General features: G+C 38.5%; 1 long non-coding RNA gene across 3 annotated transcripts; it reads left to right on the forward strand.

Moving 5' to 3' along the window:
- The first annotated feature begins 1,850 nt into the window (after nt 1-1,850).
- Nucleotides 1,851-13,861, forward strand: LOC139128409 (uncharacterized). Of its 3 annotated transcripts, none has more exons than XR_011551288.1 (5): nt 1,851-2,193; nt 5,678-5,798; nt 7,822-7,951; nt 11,349-11,458; nt 13,719-13,861. It is a non-coding gene; the product is annotated as an uncharacterized lncRNA (long non-coding RNA). The 3 variants fall into 3 exon arrangements; XR_011551287.1 differs by lacking the exon at nt 13,719-13,861 and adding an exon at nt 13,053-13,216; XR_011551289.1 differs by lacking the exon at nt 13,719-13,861 and adding an exon at nt 13,053-13,216 and having other exon boundaries at nt 11,349-11,421.
- The last annotated feature ends 81 nt before the right edge of the window (nt 13,862-13,942 follow it).

Raw genomic sequence — 13,942 nt, forward strand, 5'->3', positions numbered from 1 at the left:
TATCGCCCACCTGTATCATGTGGCTCCGTTACCGTTGTCGTGGTTTGTAACAACTCCAAAATTTGACTTTTGTAACACATATAAAGTGACTGCTTATCCCACGGCCCTACCCAATGAGTTAACTTACATGCATAGAAATGTCACCAGATATGCACTGCAAGAAACAAAAAACAAATGGACCACTACACTTGTATACTCTTAGTTATGTGCAGAAGAACAACGCATTGCGAATTATATATAGTAGATATACAACTATCTTATCTCAACCCAAAAACAGATGAGGCTTGGCTTATATACCAGTTTGCTGTTCGTGATTATGAGGTGAGAAAATCTTCAGAACCGAGAAATGCTTGATGAATGAAGGCACAACACAGTTAAAACCAACGAAATAAATACCGATTACAGGTATTAAATAAAAAAGAATTGAGGCTTTCTTTTCTTCCGCCGCGGTGGTGGTACTCTAAGGGAAAATGTGTACCCATGCGCAATACCGAATTCATGGAAAATGGGGAGTATATTCTTCATCATATAGGTCCATGAAAGTAAGAAAAGAGTACTTTTTTTAAAATCAGTTTTTTGAAAAAAACTGATCCGTGAGAGAATTGGAATACCCCTTTGAAATCCGGTAAATAATTTTCGTATATGTGCAGCCATATCAACGAAATTGAAAATGAAATCTTTCAATAGAATACGTCATCATGTACACTATTTTTCACAAATGATAGCATGTTTCTCCAGACTTTGTTGATGGAGGTAGGCTGGTACAGACAACAACAATACACTATTTTGATGCGTCAAGACAATCTCATCGCTACGATATCGACACGGTGATGGTCATTCTATGTAGACTGTATTTGCAGTGAGGACTTATATCACCTACACCTAGAATTTATAAAAGTAACGTGGTGTTTTCGGATTTATTTTTGTCTTATATTTCTTGTCAATTTTCGCGCCAGGAAATTACCCCTGGACTGTACCATTATATTGTAGGGAGGGCCATATGGTGTGAGGGACAAAAGGTTGGTAATATTCATTTGATACACTTAGATTTGCATCTATATTTTATAGATTATTCTAACTTTGGCTTTGGATAACTAAACGTGTAAGATGACTACAGAGACATGATTTTCGCAGCAGTCACTAGTCGAGTACTGTAAGTTGTTGCGAGAGGTCTGCAGCATCAAGCCACGGTTACTCTTTTGGTGTAGAGTAGGACCGTGATCAAGATCATCAGTGAAGGCGGCTGGAGCAATGTGATTGAGATCCGACGATAAAAGTTGTACCGGGATTTATTATCCATTCGCGTCAAGCGACATTTTTATATCAGAGACATTTTACATCCTCCAAAAACAGAGATGCCGTCCAAAAATTTAAAGTACAACGCCTTTTTATGTCCCGGAAGACATGCACATGTCCCTCAAAGTACCTACAGGCCCTACCCATAACTCAATGGTGCAATCCTGGGTTTGCTCCGTTGTATGACATATAACACTTGAGGCAAAGTCCCTTGGAAAGTCCCAGATAAGATGTATTTTGACATTTTGCGGGACCATCATGAATACCAAGCCTTTTCCTGCGAATGAGCGCACATGAACAAACAGTCAGTAGCATTTTGTGACATCTTAAGGGTGGAGTATGGTACTCAAGGTTGCAGAGTACGGAACACAATCTATAATATGGTACGTGTAAAACAAATCTGTATGCAAAAAACGTAGACCCTTGAGCGACACCCTCGCCCAGCACTCTTGCTCGCTCCTGACAAACTGAACCAGTAAAGCAAGCGCCTTCCAGGCTTGACCTGACCTCAAATGAACCCTATTACCCACAACCCCCTGCTTTGTATGCAAACATACAACATGGCGGCGGCCGCGTCTCCTCGACTGCTTCAGACCACAGTCCCTCAAGAGCGACTGTGTTGAGACCGTGACGGTTCCGCAGCCTTGCCGCAACATCTAGGTACTAGGTATCAACGATTTTCAGTCAACGACGCATCGATATCCCCGGAAGGGGAGTCGTACACTGACATTACGGACGGAGCAATTTTACAAGTGACCCATGTTGAGCTTCATCGTCCGCCAGCACGGCTCGAATAGCCAGACAGGAGTCTGATTTCGGGAAGCATCCGGCTGACCGAACAGCAGGCCGTGGCAAGCGAAGATGGTTGAGCTTCGGCGTCGCCTGAGCTAACCTAAGGTATACTGCTGTACACTGTTTTACCATGACATAGCTGGGGCTGCGGCCATTCGAGTTACTCTGTCGCTAACTAACATTATAGTTTACACAATCAGTCTGAAACATTGTTCAAGGCATGAAGGTAGCAAACTGCACACTCTGAGATGATCGAATTGCATTCGCTGACATTGCGCCGCGTTCAAAAAAAGTGGTGGTGGAGGGGGGGGGGGGGGCTGGAGGAATTCAGGGGGGATTCGAAAATTTTTGGGGTAGTCGAGGGGGGGGGACTTGAAAGTTTTGCTCTGCCTATAGGGGGGGGGGACCTGAAAATATTTGACTCCCAACATTTTGATGTCGTCCATGGTTCTAATGTTAGTAAAATCTAGAATCGTTTTGTTATACTTTATGTCTTTAATCTCGAAAAAGTCTAAAAATATATGAATGCCATTAAATTTTCGTAGAACAAGTTGGCCTTGTAATGGGGCAGGAGCTTCTGAGATGAAACTGTTGATAATTTTTCAATATTTCTATGCAATGTATCAAACACAGTTTCTTGGTGTCTCTCTACAGCATGCTGAAAAACACAATATTCAGTTTGTCAACAAAGCCAGTTTGTCTAAATATTGGTGATAATTGAATGATACAAATGCACGGTTCACGTAGGCTGTGTTGGCAAGCTGAATACTGCTGGATAGCTCAACATTCTGTAGGGAGTAGAACAAGAACGCAATTGTATAAACTGAACAAAAATATTGTCAAAATAAAAAGTTATTACAACTACTGCCCTGCTACTACATACTGGCAGTGACAGTGATACATGTAGCTCTGACTCTGATGTAGTTTAAGAAGAGTTTCGGTCATAGGACACTCAATCGACAGTGAAACATACATCTACTTGTACACAAGATCCAGCCAGAGAGTAACACAATTACCATGGATTTTTGAATTCTGACATATTAGAACAATCAAATATTAGAGAAAAAAGATGGGGTCACCATAATTGATCTTATACAAATGTACGATGAAAAGTCAGTTTTTCTAAAATCACTTAAAATCAATATATAAAACCATTCATTTCAAGTTCATGCAGTGAATGAAATTTTCATTCTCATTGTACCAATAACACAAAAAAATTGTTTAATAAGCAGTTTTTGAACAGTAAAGACTCTAATTTAAATCTTGAAAAATGTGTTAAAGAAAAATGGAAATGGAATCTTTTATTTTTTATCAAATTTGCCATTATTACACCCAAAATTTCTGAGATTAAAACATTAATTTCATGGAATATTTTAACCTTCCAGTATTGTCAATTTTGTAAAACATTTTATAAGTGGCATCTAAGTTGTATACCGGTATGTCTTGTACTTTTGAAAAAGAATTGGTAGATCACTGTGCTCTTTTTTTCACAATTTGGTTAAACGTAGCTAGGAATACACAATTTTCATACTCTCTCATGATTGTCATTTAGTGTGCTTTTCGGTTGGTGCCATTAAACTGGCCAGAGGTGGATAAACTCAAGTCGGCTTAGACTGAGAAATCCAAAAAAATGTACTGATGCATTTAAAAATCAATCAATTCAAGAACTTGCCCTAGGTATCTGGCTCTACAACCTGCTGATAAGAGGTAGTGTTGAACATTTGCATGCAGAACGACACATTACATGTTTTTTTTACTCTGCGTGCATTCCTAATAAATATGCGGCTATATGGTAATTTGGGGGGGGGACTTGAAAATTTTTGAGGGTATTGAGGGGGGACTTGAAAATTTTTGAGGGTATTGAGGGGGGATCTGAAAAAAAATAAGATTTCAATCGCGATTCCTCCAGCCCCCCCCCCCCCCCTCACCATTTTTTTTGAACGCGGCCTAATGCCCGTCTAGAACAGGTCAGCTGCAAGAGGTAAGCTGTGAAACAGCCCAATCCTTTTAATGTGTCAGGACTTCTGATATGTGTCCTGGCTTTGTGGTTTTGTTGTTGTTGTTTGGTGACCTGTAGCGCTTCCATCACCTCGGTTATGTTTTCCTTCAAGGATCGAGGTACCTCCTTACTTTCCCCATGGAAGTAGATGTGAAACTACCTCCATGCTCGCCCTGTGGAGCATGAAGGTAGCCCAACACAGCACTGTGACAACTACCAGAAAGTCAACAGGTGTTCAGAGTGTACCGGTAGAGTGTTCTACTTTGGCTACTCGGCTCCCAGAGGACCTCTTGTACTGTTCATCAATTACTGTGCTATAGTGGTATATCAAAACGTATCACAGCATTTCCAACTTTGAATAAAGTACTCTGAAGTTTTCTTACAGTGTAGCTGCAAAATTGTAGTGCTACGGTGAGGCGGTCGGTGATATTGGGTTTTGCGACTTAACTCACCTGAAGCGCTACAATGCCAACGGCCCTGTAGAGGTGAAAATAGAGGTATTCTGTTAGTCGCTATTTGGGCTAGTGCAACTCTAACAACCACGTCGATCATTGGTCAATAAAGAACAATAAACAAAAGAACAGCTATCTTTTGGAACAATTATGTCATAACAAATGATATAATATGATATTATAATTGTTGATATAATATGATATAATCATGATGTAATTGTTCCAAAAGATAGTTGTTAATTAGGATATTATTGGTTTTGTTGTTTATTGTTCTTTATTGACCAATCATCGACGTGGTTCTTACCGCAGTTGTCAGTGTGGTACTAGCCCGAATAGCAACTAACAGAATACCTCGAAAATAAGCGCACCCCATTGGACAAGGAGTGTTGATGTGATTACCAACTTCCAGTAATGGCGGCTCCCAAAAACACAGATGCCCAATGCACGCCCAATGTTTAAATTGGAACGCGATCGACGTGTTTGAACAAATTTCAGTAGTGATAAATCGGTACGACCAAATGCAGTAAACATGTAGCATTTCACATCAACGCGCCTGGTCCAGTGGGGTGCGCTTATTTTCACCTCTACAGGGCCGTCGGCATTAATTGTAGTGCTACTGGTGAGCGAAGTCCCCAAACCCAAAATTCACTGACCATCTCACTGTAGTAGCGCTATAATTTTGCAGATAATCTTACAGTGCATCTTGCTGATTGACACCATTCTAGGGAGGCCAAAAGAGAAAGTCATACAGCAGTGCACCACAACATGTACAGTACTCCTTAGTTTACAGATGTATCTACATCTGTTAACAAAGTTTACAAAATTGCCAGGGTCGCATTTTTTATCTTCTTGATTAAAATTTCGAAGGCCTTCATAGACTTCAAATCGCATAATATTAGCAAAATAGTCTGAAGATAGCATAATTTGTTTTCATCAATTTATGCAGTCCACACAAGTCCAAATGCGGCTGGTGTTATTGAAATAAAGTATTCTGATCAGAAGTGTAACAGTTTGACTGGAAATCATTTACTAGTATTCTGAACTTCATCATAACAAAGGCAATGCTGCAATTTCCCTTACATCTCTTTCTTTCCATGATGTTTGAAATTTAATCACAGTCTTGGTGTTTTTCTTACAGTTTTTTGAAAAAAGAATTCAGCCCTTTTGTGGATAAGTTGGCATCTGCACAAAGATTTCCGGCAAATCAACTTTTCAAGAAATGGACAATGCTGGATTCCTGGGTATAAATAGATCAACAGGTGAGAAATGTGTCTCAACCTTTTTAAACAACCTTTGTCTTGTTAGTATGTTTGGGTAGTTGACAAGTTGTTGATGATAGACAATCAGAGAATTAGAGGAAGTCACTGACCTGTTTCCTTCCCTCTATGTTTAACCCCTTTTACCATCATGGTTTGGCCCAAACCTATTGTTATCAAAGGTGATTATGGACCTGCAAACTGGGAATGGAGACAAACAGGTCATAGGACACTTTGACAGAAAAATTGTTGGCTAAGTGTAGAGAATTACGTGGAGCCGTGTCAACTTTGAGCTTTAAGAAAAGAGTAGGCCAAAGAACCATGGTATATTGGCAATATACCACGGCTGACATACACGCAAGCTCTCAGCTATTATAGCTTTGTCAATACCAGTGAATTTTGTGATGTCATACTGTCAGATTATTACTGATAATGTATCAAATTATCCAGCATTGTGGCCCAAGATGTTTTCTACATGTACAAATTCACAGGCATGGCCTAAACTATATACTGTAGCAATAATGTTCATCCCTATTTCCCTGTACATAGATCCACATTCCCCACTGAAAACAATAGGTGTGGGTCAAACCATTATGGTGACGGGGTTAAAACAAGTCAACAGAAGCCATAGATCTGCCACCCTCGGGCAGATGTGATGAACCACTGACTGATAGTGTTCTTGTTGATGCAAATTCTACAGATTACATACATTAGAACAAGGCTATTTTTAGAATTCCTAAACTTGACCCAAAAAGTTCAAAAAAATTAAAATGAAGAGAGCAAAGTGATCAACAGTAAAAGTAATACGCATTGAGAAGTTGAAAGTCTGTCCCAATGTTGCATGTTGCCTTAATTCTCTGTAATTTCTTGATAGTGTATTGTACAGATGTAGAAATATATTTGGGTACTTTGAATAATCATTAGTGCACCCTCTAGGCTAAATTGACACTCCACAAGTTCTGTCATAATAATTTGACATATTACATGTACTGGTATTGAGTGGATGCGAAGAAATTTCCAGAAATTCATAGACTCAAAGAGTTAGTGAGTTAGAGGGCACAATGGTGAGCATTCATTTGTCATCAAACTGATCAGGGGATCAGAAACTGAATATGATGTTACGGTTTTCAGCAAAACTGACACGTGCATGGGTTTCTTGATCCTGTACATAAATGTACATGTACAATCTGCTCTGATGTTTTAAAATTCATGTTTAAGATGTAGACTCATAGGAAACTTGGACTGCTGACAAAATAAAATATTCACTGTATTTATCTTCCTGAAATAAATATTCATGTTCCTGTTGTTTTCAACATAAAAATGATAATATACAGCAAAATGATAATGTACAGCCAAAATCTGCTCAACATTATCATGACTTTGCAACCTGTCTTAACTTTGAACTTTCATTACATTGTGAGCCGTCAATGAGGGGTTGGTGTTTTTAGGGATACTAGACTAGTTTCTAAACTGTAAAACCTTGACATTGAAAATCACTGATTTTACATCTTTAGGGAGATTTCCGTGAAATGACAGAACAGTGAGAACAAGGAACATCATTGCACCAAACTTGACATCTTTGCCAAAGACCATTGAAATGAAGTATATTTTTTATCAAAACACAGAATGTTTAGGTGCATATGTAGATTGAATTGTATCCCTTGTATAATGTATGAATGATTGTAGACATAGCTGGTCACTTACAGTAAAGGCGGCTCAAAATACATGTACCATGGTGGTGTTGTATTGTTTATGGGGGTATAGCCTCAGCCTTTATGGTGTTAGCAGATTCATGTGTATCATTTGATGTTGACAACAACGAAAACTTTGAAATTTATTTGAAACACGATAAGTACATTCTGTTTTGTGTACACAAATAGCAACAACACATTGACAAAAAGTAGATAGGAGCAAAAATTGCCTTTGGTAGGTTGAGAATTACCATTTTGGCGTTATGTGTAATCAATATAACGTGTGCTGATGTCACAGTGTAAGTCTATAATATTTGTATTTTAATTTGTAACAGAATATGGCAGAACGTGTGCAGATTTCTTCTACACTGTTGCATATATGAAAGAGATTGACGGAATTTGATGTGGTGGTTTGCCTCTGTCAATTGGTATGCAGTCAGGTGAGGGAACTCCAGGTCACCACAGGTATCGTCTACTTGTTCACTTTCAACAGAGGATTTATTTTGGTTTATTTTTTTTGTGTTTGTGTCACCATTGAAAGAGAGAAAAACAGACTTTGGATATCTGCTCTGCTTTGTGTATATATAGTCAATACATGTACACTCTGAAGTCTGAGACATACATATAATATCGCATAACAACTCATGACTTTATTAACCAACTATCATGTACATTATGTCATTGGGGACAGCGCAACCAAGGGTAAGACATGAGCAATTCAACTTTCCACCTTCATGTCAACAAACAAAAAATGTCCTTGGAAGCAAAACATTTAGTGTTGAACATGAAATTGCAAGTTTAAGACTCAAATTTTACACTTGTAATTTGCCAACGCTATGGTGTGAAACGTTCAAAACTAAACACCAAAACAAGAGCATTTTGAAACTTAGACTTGCAGCAAATGATTTTCGTGTAACAACAATGAACACCGATGTCAGCTTTCAATATCACAACAAGAATGCTGAGTAACCAGTGTACTGGTACATGCACAGTCACTCCACAAAGACAGTGGTACAAGTAGATGTTTGCCCTGGACTCACTGGCAGAATGTAGGTCGGGCTACACTGTACTTTCACAGTAAGTCGCCAAATGCCCTAGTGGTTGGGAGGGCATCAGGCATCCATGTCTTAAGTACATTCAGCCCACCCCACGTTCCGCCTATGAGTCCAGGGCTATGCACATACACTTAGACCACCGCATGCTTCCCCACGATTCAAAGCCATGCACTGCTGTACCCCTTTCTGATACACAGATGTGTTATGTAAAACTTGAAAGCATGTTTTCTCATCTTTGAATCATCTAAAACACATCAATGAAAGCTAAAATTATATTCATGAACAATACATTGAAAAAGGACATGTATCAAACCCCTGGGGACAGAAATTCAGGCTTTCAAATTTTATCAATTCTCCACTGACTTACCACTTTTGGAGGCTCATTTTAAAGCTCTTGATGAAAGAAAAGTTGTCACTGTCTAAGTTTTTTAAAATCGAAAATTGTATATTACCTGTAGAGTTATAACACAGTGATGGCGGCCATTTTGAATTTCAAAAATCAGGAAATCTTGGGGACCGTCTCAGATTGTCGCAGAAGTTCAAAAAGCGAAATTCATTCGTTTAGGGGGGGAGGGGGTTTGACCTCCATTCAATTAGTGAACTTCACTTTCGCACTTTTATTTTGTGATCACAAGTTTTCGTGTGTTTATTTTAAATTAAAGAAAAACTGCACACTTGTGCCAACAAATTTGTAACCGTTTCCATCTCGTTTGTGCCCCACACACAATTTACCAATACTAACATTGTATCCTAAACCTTTCACTTATCAAATTCAACAAAGAAAAAAGTATCATTTTTTAAATGCGCTATTTATAAGCGTATGCTCTAACCACTTGATGTCTTTATTCTCACATGTTATGCATCTGGTCATAGTCGTTTTAATATGATTGAACATGCCTGGTCCCCCTTGTCAAAGTTTCTCGCTTATTTACCGCCCCTACCAAGTACAAATTGCGTGTTCGCAGAGACAAAGAACAGATTCAAAAAGGGAAATAAAATAAAATGAAACTTTTATGCGGTAAAATGCCCTGTTAGTAGTCTAATCGATCGTTACTTAATTAGTCCCCACGGACACCGTCGGGGGGGACTTATAGGTTTGGTCATGTCCGTGCGTGCGTGCGTGCGTCGTCTGTGCGTCCGTCCGTCCGTTCACGCAGATATCTCAGATACGCCTCGAGCGATTTCATTCAAACTTGGTACATAGATTACTTCATATGTCATACATATGCACGTCGATTTGTTTTTTGATACGATCCAATATGGCCGCCAGGCGGCCATTTTATTACGATTTTTCATGTACAGAGCCATTACTCAGGCATATCTAACCGATTTATTCAAATTTGGTACAAGGACATTGACCTATGTCATACATATGCACGTCGATTTGTTTTGTGATACGATCCAATATGGCCGCCAGGCGGCCATTTATTATGATTTTTTCATGTACAGAGCCATAACTCAGGCATATCTCAACTGATTTTATTCAAAGTTGGTACAAGGACATTGACCTATGTCATACATATGCACGTCGATTTGTTTTGTGATACGATCCAATATGGCCGCCAGGCGGCCATTTTATTACGATTTTTTCATGTACAGAGCCATAACTCAGGCATATCTCAACTGATTTTATTCAAAGTTGGTACAAGGACATTGACCTATGTAATACATATGAACGGTAATCTGTTTTGTGATACGATCCAATGTGGCCGCCAGGCGGCCATTTTGTTATGATTTTTTATGTACAGAGCCATAACTCAGACATGTTTCAACCGATTTTATTCAAAGTTGGTACAAGGACATTGACCAATGTCATAGACATGCACGTCAATTTGTTTTGTGATACGATCCAATATGGCCGCCGTGCGGCCATTTTTTTACGTTTTTCTATGTATATAGCCATAACTCGGGCATATCTCAACCGATTTTATTCAAAGTTGGTACAAGGACATTAACCTATGTCATACATATGTAAGTCAATTTGTTTCATGATATGATCCAATATGGCTGCATGGCAGCCATTTTGTTACAATTTTTTCATGTCCTTAGCCAAAACACGGGCACGTCTCAACCGATTTTATTCACCGATTTTATTCAAACTTAGTAAAAGGACATCAGACCAAATTCATGAAGAGGACTCTATCCTCTCTGAGGACTTGTAATCAAAGTACCCATTAACAAGTGGGGACTGTGTCATCTACGATGACTTGTTGTAATGTGGCATGGGGAATGCGTCTTCAGTAGCTATAGCAAAATGCAACATTGCACCCTAAGGCAGACATAAACGCATTTCGCACTTTTGAAGTTTCGTTTTAGGGGGAGGGGGAGGGGGGTTTTGATCAAAACGAATTAATTTTCGTTTCTTGAACTTCTCGACAATCTGAGACGTTCCCTGGGTAATTTGTCTCTGTTGTACCAAACTCTGCACGGTTACCTGTGACGCTATTTCTTGCTTTGGTGAGAGAATGGTTGAAAGTTTCACTGAGGAAAGTTGGAGCAAAAGTTGAAGCCTTTAACTTTTGAGGCTCATATTACTTGAATGAGACTGTATCAATATAAGAATATTTACATTTTAATGAACTTTTATCTGGTTCTTGAATCTAAAGGTAGTGGCTATCTCCTTTAAGGAACTAGGGTTGTATATTAAGTCAGTAGATTAATCTGTCAGAGTTCTGTCTTGAGACAAAAATGAGAAAAACACGGTAGAAAGATGACGGTTTTTGTCCCTTTACCGAAAGCGATTTTCAAACACTATTATAATGATGTGTCCATGTTGTAATATCTGAGCAATCATATTTATTTTCTAGCTTTGATTCAGATGAACTGAAGCAAATGTTTTTAGAGCCAAGCATCAAAGATGATATGGTTGCCAGTCTTGGAGTAAGTGAAACTTGAAGTGGTTCTGATTAACTAGTAGGTAAGGTTTATCACATTTCCATTAACCCATTCATCAGCATGGTTTAACCCAACCCCATTGCACTGCTACATGCAGTCATGTCAGTGTAAGAAGATCATAACTGACATTGACCCATTCATCAGCATGGTTTGACCCAACCCCATTGCACTGCTACATGCAGTCATGTCAGTGTAAGAAGGTCATAACTGACATTTTTTGATGAAACTGACTGAGAATAACTTGCATGGGCTAGATTTCAAAACCAAGTGAAATCTTTGCCAAAGACCACTCTTGAGCATTTATCGGTCCATGTTTCACATTCATGTTATGACTGCTACTATTACAAAATGACACAACAGTTTGTACATATGACCCTTTTGTACTATGATGATGTACAGAGCAATGGATGGGATAAGGGTTATCCACACTCATAAGGTAGATTGTGCCTCAATTTGGACTGCTACAGTTTTACAATACTTTGCTGACATGCTACTTGTGAGGACTCAATTTTAAACTTGTCAGGAAAATAAAGTATTCACCTTGATTTTGTGAAAATCAAATATTTCATTTTCCCCATGGATTTAAAGGATTAGTAGCTGTAACTTTTGACAATTTGTTTCTTTTTTTTTGTCTTTAAATGCCAAAAGAACTACATTTGTTTTTTTTTCCTACTCCCCAAAGAATGTTGGGATACAAAGTATTCAGCTTGTACTCTGCATGTACTGTATTTTTTGTCAACAATAATAATTCTAGTTTTATCAGAATTCAAATGTCAACAATAACAGTGCATTTCACATTTATAGACACTGTGTTGACAAGCTAGATTGTGATTTAAAATGATTTGGAGTAGAACAACAAAGAAACTTGAGTTGACGTTGAAAACAAAAACTGAAAAAAGTCATCAAAAGTTACAGTTACTGTGCATTTATCATAAGGATAGCTTCCATTTGAATTTTAAGGAGTATTAATGAGATGATCATACAGTACAGGTTTGAGGTCAGGAAATAATCCTTTGACATCTTAATATTGTTACATTTTATTTAGTTTGTCCCACCACTACGCTAATTTGCATGGTGACGCCTGATATTTATTTATTACTGCTGATTGGAAAGTTTCCTGGAGGCAAATTTCGAGGAAAAATTAAAATAGTTCTGTTCTTTCAGGTTCAAACAATGTACTGATATTATGTGATATTCTTCCAAAGTGACTTTTCACAGTATTAACTTTGCACTGAAATAATAACCATAAAGCTGTGTCATATTTTGTGTTTACACTTTTTAAACAAACTGACCAATCAGAGACAACATTAAAGATAAATGCCATGCAAACTGACCAATCACAGACAACATTAAAGTCAAACTCCATGGAAACTGACCAATCACAGACAACATTAAAGACAAACTCCATGCAAACTAACCAATCACAAACAACATTAAAGGCAAACTCCATGCACACTGACCGATCACAAACAACATTAAAGATAAATGCCATGCAAATTGACCAATCACAGACAACATTAAAGATAAATGGCATGTAAATTGACCATTCACACACAACATTAAAGGCAAACTCCATGCAGCCCCCCTAACTTTTGCTTTTTAATTTCACTTGCAAGACATGAACACCACGGCAGTCAATAAAGGTGCATGGTGATTACGTCACCAATGGTTGCAAAATGTGGGTAACCAATAGGATTCAAGCAGACTGGATGTGCTTGCTTGCCACAGTGGTGATGGGCCCCTGCATCTGAATAAATCTATGATCTGTGTTGCTCTGATACCAAAGTAAACATCAATGCTGAAGGACTGATTTTTTTCAGTGTCTTGTTGGTATTTTGAAATGACAGTGGTGTGATGTATTCCTTAACCCTTTCACACCCCCCATTTCCCTTTGTAGAGGTCCAACTTTACTTTACTCCATGCAAACTGACCAATCACAGACAACATTAAAGGCACACTCCATGCAAACAGACCAACACAGACACATTAGCCCTTTTAGGCCTGACTATCTGGTAACTAACTAGAGCTACCCATATATATAGGGGTTAGTCCTAAAAAGATTAAAGGCAAATGCCATGCAAACTGACCAATCACAGACAACATTAAAGGCAAACTCCATGCAAACTGACCAATCACAGGCAACATTAAAGGCACACTCCATGCAAACAGACTAATAATAGACAACATTAAAGGCAAACGCCATGCAAACAGACCAATAATAGACAACATTAAAGGCAAACTCAAAGCAGCCTGTAACTTTTCTTTTTAATTTGACTTGCAAGACATCAAGACCATGGCTGTCAAGAAAGGTTGTGATTACATCATCAATGGCGGTAAGATGTGGATAACCAATGCGATTCAAGCAGACTGGATTGCGTGCTTGATAACACTGGTGCTTGGCCCTGCATCTGAATAAATCTATGATCTGTGTGCTCTCAAAGGTAAACATTAATGCTTGAAGTCTCTGTGTTTTTTTCAGTGTCTTGTTTGCATTTAGAAATGACAG

The sequence above is a fragment of the Ptychodera flava genome, unplaced genomic scaffold (genome assembly GCF_041260155.1).
Source record: "Ptychodera flava strain L36383 unplaced genomic scaffold, AS_Pfla_20210202 Scaffold_52__1_contigs__length_894533_pilon, whole genome shotgun sequence".
Taxonomy (NCBI): domain Eukaryota; kingdom Metazoa; phylum Hemichordata; class Enteropneusta; family Ptychoderidae; genus Ptychodera; species Ptychodera flava.